The sequence below is a fragment of the Ctenocephalides felis genome, unplaced genomic scaffold (genome assembly GCF_003426905.1).
Source record: "Ctenocephalides felis isolate EL2017-DRISC unplaced genomic scaffold, ASM342690v1 CF-g0.4_SCAFFOLD_01492, whole genome shotgun sequence".
NCBI lineage: Eukaryota > Metazoa > Arthropoda > Insecta > Siphonaptera > Pulicidae > Ctenocephalides > Ctenocephalides felis.
Window position 1 is genome coordinate 50474129 of NW_020537646.1, and position 6000 is coordinate 50480128.

At 40.6% G+C, this 6000-nt stretch overlaps 4 non-coding genes across 4 annotated transcripts; all 4 read left to right on the plus strand.

Moving 5' to 3' along the window:
• The first annotated feature begins 382 nt into the window (after positions 1-382).
• On the plus strand, positions 383-455 carry Trnaa-ugc. Its single transcript has one exon. It is a non-coding gene; the product is annotated as a tRNA-Ala (tRNA).
• A 1764-nt stretch (positions 456-2219) lies between these two features.
• Trnaa-ugc lies at positions 2220-2292 on the plus strand. The gene has a single exon. It is a non-coding gene; the product is annotated as a tRNA-Ala (tRNA).
• Positions 2293-4586: 2294 nt separating this feature from the next.
• Positions 4587-4659, plus strand: Trnaa-ugc. The gene has a single exon. It is a non-coding gene; the product is annotated as a tRNA-Ala (tRNA).
• Positions 4660-5632: 973 nt separating this feature from the next.
• Trnaa-ugc lies at positions 5633-5705 on the plus strand. Its single transcript has one exon. It is a non-coding gene; the product is annotated as a tRNA-Ala (tRNA).
• The last annotated feature ends 295 nt before the right edge of the window (positions 5706-6000 follow it).

A 6000-nucleotide genomic window follows, 5' to 3' on the forward strand; every position in this document is an offset into this window, starting at 1 on the left:
TATATCGTGCTGTATATCTCTCTTGGCTGCCGGATGGTAGAATAGGCCTTCTGCTTCGATGGCAGGTTCTTTTATTCAGGCCTGAGACGGCCATCTTAATGCGTGCGCATTCCCAAATGCTGCAGGCCCGTACTAAATGCAGGACTGTATTTGGGTGTCGCCGCAAGTATAAAACCCGTAGAATCTTTGAATAAAATGATGTCACTCGCCGGGGGTGTAGCTCAATTGGTAGAGCGCTCGCTTTGCATGTGAGAGGTACCGAAATTGATCCCGGCGCTTCCAAATTCTATTTTTTTATGTCTTGGTGATGATAAAAATTGTTGTGAATGATTGTTAAGTATAAAACCCGTAAAATCTTTGAATAAAAGAACGTCAACTTCCAGGGGGCGTAGCTCAATTGGTAGAGCGCTCGCTTTGCATGTGAGAGGTACAGGGATCGATACCCGGCGTTTCCAAATCTTACTATTTTATGTTTTGGTGGCGATAAATATTGATGTGAGTGGTTGTTGAGTATAAAACACGTGAAACCTTTGCTTAGCATGTGAGAGGTACCAGGATCGATGCCCGGCGCTTCCAATTCTTACTTTTTTAAGTCTTGGTGATGATAAAAATTATTGTCTCTTTCTTTCTCTTTGTTAAGTATAAAACCCGTAGAATCTTTGAATAAAATAATGTCACTTTCCGCGGGCGTAGCTCGATTGGTAGAGCGCTCGCTTTGCATGTGAGAGGTACCGGGATCGATACCCGGTGCTTCCAAATCTTACTATTTTATATTTCGGTAACTTCCAAATCTTACTTTTTATGTCTTCGTGATGATAATGTGAGTGATTGTTAAGTATAAAACCCGTAGAATCTTTGAATAAAATAATATCACTTGCCGGGGGCGTAGCTCAATTAGTAGAGCGCTCGCTTTGCATGTGAGAGTTACCGGGATCGATACCCGGTGCTTCCAAATCTTACTATTTTATATTTCGGTAACTTCCAAATCTTACTTTTTTATGTCTTCGTGATGATAATGTGAGTGATTGTTAAGTATAAAACCCGTAGAATCTTTGAATAAAATAATATCACTTGCCGGGGGCGTAGCTCTATTGGTAGGGCGCACGCTTTGCATGTGAGAGGTACTGGAATCGATCCCGGCGCTTCCAAATCCTACTTTTTTATGTCTTGGTGATGATAAAAATTGTTGTGAATGATTGTTAAGTATAAAACCCGTAGAATCTTTAAAAAAAATAACGTCACTTCCAGGGGACGTAGCTCAATTGAGCGCTTGCTTAGCGTGTGAGAGATACCGGGATCAATATCCGGCGCTTTCAAATCTTACTATTTTTTGTCTTGGTGGCAATAAAAATTATTGTGAGTAATTGTTGAGTATAAAACACGTGAAATCTTTACTTAGCATGTGAGAAGTACCGGGATCGATACCCGGCGCTTCCAAATCCTACTTTTTTATGTCTTGGTGGCGACAAAATTATCTTGAGTGGTTGTTGAGTATAAACACGTTTGAAACTTTGCTTATCATGTAAGAGGTACAAAATCTGTACTTGTTTATTGCTTGGTGATGATAAAAATTATTTGTGATGTTAAGTATAAAACCCGTAGAATATTTGAATAAAATAAGGTCCACTTGACGGGGGCGTAGCTCAATTGATAGAGCGCTCGCTTTGCGTGTGAGAGGCACCGGGATCGATACCCGACGCTTACAAATCTTACTATTTTATGTTTTGGTAGCGATAAAAATTGATGTGAGTGATTGTTCCTTAACATGTGAGAAGTACCGGGATCGATACCCGGCGCTTCTAAATCCTACTTTTTTATGTCTTGGTGATGATAAAAATTGTTGTGAATGATTGTTAAGTATAAAACCTGTAGAAACTTTGAATAAAATAATGTCACTTGGCGGGGGCGTGGCTCAATTGGTAGTCCGCTCGCTTTGCATGTGAGGGGTAGGGGGATCGATACCCGGCCTTTCCGAATCTTACTATTTTATGTTTTGGTGGCGATAAATATTGATGTGTGTGGTTTGTAAGTACAAAAACCCGTGAAACCTCTGAAAAAAATGGCGTTACTTGCCGTTGGAGTAGCTGAAGTGGGTTAAGCGCTCGCTTAGCAATTGAGAGATACGGGATCGATATCTCGGCGCTTTCAAATCTTACTATTTTTTGTCTCGGTGGCGATAAAAATTATTGTGAGTGGTTGTATAGTATAAATCAGTTGCCGGGGGCGTAGCTCAATTGGTAGAGCGCTCGCTTTGCATGTGAGAGGTACCGGGATCGATACCCGGCGCTTCAAATCTTACTATTTTATCTTGGTAACTTTCAATTCTTACTTTTTTATGTCTTCGAGATGATAATGTGAGTGATGTTAAGTATAAAACCCGTAGAATCTTGGATTAAAATGATGCACTTGTCGGGGGCGTAGCTCTATTGGTAGAGCGCTCGCTTGCATGTGAGAGGTACCGGAATCGATCCCGGCCGCTTCCAAATCCTACTTTTTTATGTATGGTGATGATAAAAATTTTGTGAATGATTGTTAAGTATAAAACCCGTAGAATATTTGAAAAAAATAACGTCACTTCCAGGGGGCGTAGCTCAATTGGTAGAGCGCTCGCTTTGCATGAGAGAGGTACGGGGATCGATACGCAGCGTTTCCAAATGTTACTATTCTATGTTTTGGGGGGCGATAAATATTGATGTGAGTGGTTGTTGAGTACAAAACCCGTGAAACCTTTGGAAAAAATGTCGTTACTTGCCATGGGGCGTAGCTCAAGTGATATAACGCTCGCTTAGCATGTGAGAGATACCGGGATCGATATCCGGCGCTTTCAAATCTTACTATTTTTTGTCTTGGTGGCGATAAAAATTATTGTGAGTGGTTGTTGAGTATAAACACGTGAAACCTTTGCTTAGCATGTGAGAGGTACCAGGATCGATGCCCGGCGCTTCAAGTCTTACCTTTTTAAGTCTTGGTGATGATAAAAATTATTGTGAGTATCTCTTTCTTTCTCTTCGTTAAGTATAAAACCCGTAGAAACTTTAAAAAATAATTCACTGTTTCCGAGGGCGTATCTCAATTGGTAGAGCGCTTGCTTTCCATGTGAGAGGTACCGGGATCGATACCGGTGCTTCCAACTCCTACTATTTATATCTTGGTTACTTCCAAATCTTACTTTTTTATGTCTTCGTGATGATAATGTGAGTGATTGTTAAGTATAAAACCCGTAGAATCTTTGAATAAAATAATATCACTTGCCGGGGCGTAGCTCAATTAGTAGAGCGCTCGCTTTGCATGTGAGAGTTACCGGGATCGATACCCGGCTTCCAAATCTTACTATTTATATATTTCGGTAACTCCAAATCTTACTTTTTTATGTCTTTGTGATGATTGTGAGTGATTGTTAAGTATAAAACCCGTAGAATCTTTGAATAAAATAATATCACTTGCCGGGGCGTAGCTCATTGGTAGGGGCGACGCTTTGCATGTGAGAGGTACTGGAATCGATCCCGGCGCTTCCAAATCCTACTTTTTTATGTCTTGGTGATGATAAAAATTGTTGTGAATGATTGTTAAGTATAAAACCCGTAGAATCTTTAAAAAATAACGTCACTTCCGGGGACGTAGCTCAATTGGCGCTTGCTTGCTTAGCGTGTGAGAGATACCGGGATCAATATCCGGCGCTTTCAAATCTTACTATTTTTTGTCTTGGTGGCAATAAAAATTATTGTGAGTAATTGTTGAGTATAAAACACGTGAAATCTTTACTTAGCATGTGAGAAGTACCGGGATCGATACCCGGCGCTTCCAAATCCTACTTTTTTATGTCTTGGTGGCGATAAAAATTATTTTGAGTGGTTGTTGAGTATAAAACACGTTGAACCTTTGCTTATCATGTAAGAGGTATCCAAATCTTACTTGTTTATTGCTTGGTGATGATAAAAATTATTGTGTGATTGTTAAGTATAAAACCCGTAGAATATTTGAATAAAATAAGGTCACTTGACGGGGGCGTAGCTCAATTGATAGAGCGCTCGCTTTGCGTGTGAGAGGCACCGGGATCGATACCCGACGCTTACAAATCTTACTATTTTATGTTTTGGTAGCGATAAAAATTGATGTGAGTGATTGTTCCTTAACATGTGAGAAGTACCGGGATCGATACCCGGGGCTTCTAAATCCTACTTTTTTATGTCTTGGTGATGATAAAAATTGTTGTGAATGATTGTTAAGTATAAAACCTGTAGAAACTTTGAATAAAATAATGTCACTTGGCGGGGGCGTGGCTCAATTGGTAGTCCGCTCGCTTTGCATGTGAGGGGTAGGGGGATCGATACCCGGCCTTTCCGAATCTTACTATTTTATGTTTTGGTGGCGATAAATATTGATGTGTGTGGTTGTTAAGTACAAAACCCGTGAAACCTCTGAAAAAAATGGCGTTACTTGCCGGTGGAGTAGCTGAAGTGGTTAAGCGCTCGCTTAGCAATTGAGAGATACCGGGATCGATATCCGGCGCTTTCAAATCTTACTATTTTTTGTCTCGGTGGCGATAAAAATTATTGTGAGTGGTTGTATAGTATAAATCAGTTGCCGGGGGCGTAGCTCAATTGGTAGAGCGCTCGCTTTGCATGTGAGAGGTACCGGGATCGATACCCGGCGCTTCCAAATCTTACTATTTTATATCTTGGTAACTTTCAATTCTTACTTTTTTATGTCTTCGAGATGATAATGTGAGTGATTGTTAAGTATAAAACCCGTAGAATCTTGGATTAAAATGATGTCACTTGTCGGGGGCGTAGCTCTATTGGTAGAGCGCTCGCTTTGCATGTGAGAGGTACCGGAATCGATCCCGGCGCTTCCAAATCCTACTTTTTTATGTCTTGGTGATGATAAAAATTTTTGTGAATGATTGTTAAGTATAAAACCCGTAGAATCTTTGAAAAAAATAACGTCACTTCCAGGGGGCGTAGCTCAATTGGTAGAGCGCTCGCTTTGCATGAGAGAGGTACGGGGATCGATACGCAGCGTTTCCAAATGTTACTATTCTATGTTTTGGGGGCGATAAATATTGATGTGAGTGGTTGTTGAGTACAAAACCCGTGAAACCTTTGGAAAAAAATGTCGTTACTTGCCATGGGGCGTAGCTCAAGTGATTAAACGCTCGCTTAGCATGTGAGAGATACCGGGATCGATATCCGGCGCTTTCAAATCTTACTATTTTTTGTCTTGGTGGCGATAAAAATTATTGTGAGTGGTTGTTGAGTATAAAACACGTGAAACCTTTGCTTAGCATGTGAGAGGTACCAGGATCGATGCCCGGCGCTTCCAAGTCTTACCTTTTTAAGTCTTGGTGATGATAAAAATTATTGTGAGTATCTCTTTCTTTCTCTTCGTTAAGTATAAAACCCGTAGAAACTTTAAATAAAATAATGTCACTTTCCGAGGGCGTATCTCAATTGGTAGAGCGCTTGCTTTCCATGTGAGAGGTACCGGGATCGATACCCGGTGCTTCCAACTCCTACTATTTTATATCTTGGTTACTTCCAAATCTTACTTTTTTATGTCTTCGTGATGATAATGTGAGTGATTGTTAAGTATAAAACCCGTAGAATCTTTGAATAAAATAATGTCTCTTGCCGGGGGCGTAGCTCAATTGGTAGAGCGCTCGCCTTGCATGTGAGAGTTACCGGGATCGATACCCGGCGCTTCCAAATCTTACTATTTTATGTTTTCCTAGCGATAGAAATTGATGTGAGTGATCGTTGCTTAGCATATAAGAAGTACCGGGATCGATACCCGGCGCTTCCAAATCCTACTTTTTTATGTCTTGGTGATGATAAAAATTGTTGTGAATGATTGTTAAGTATAAAACCCGTAGAAACGTTGAATAAATTAATGTCACTTGGCGGGGGCGTAGCTCAATTGGCTCGCTTTGCATGTGAGAGTTACCGGGATCGATACCCGGCGCTTCCAAATCTTGCTGTTTTATATCTTGGTAACTTCCAA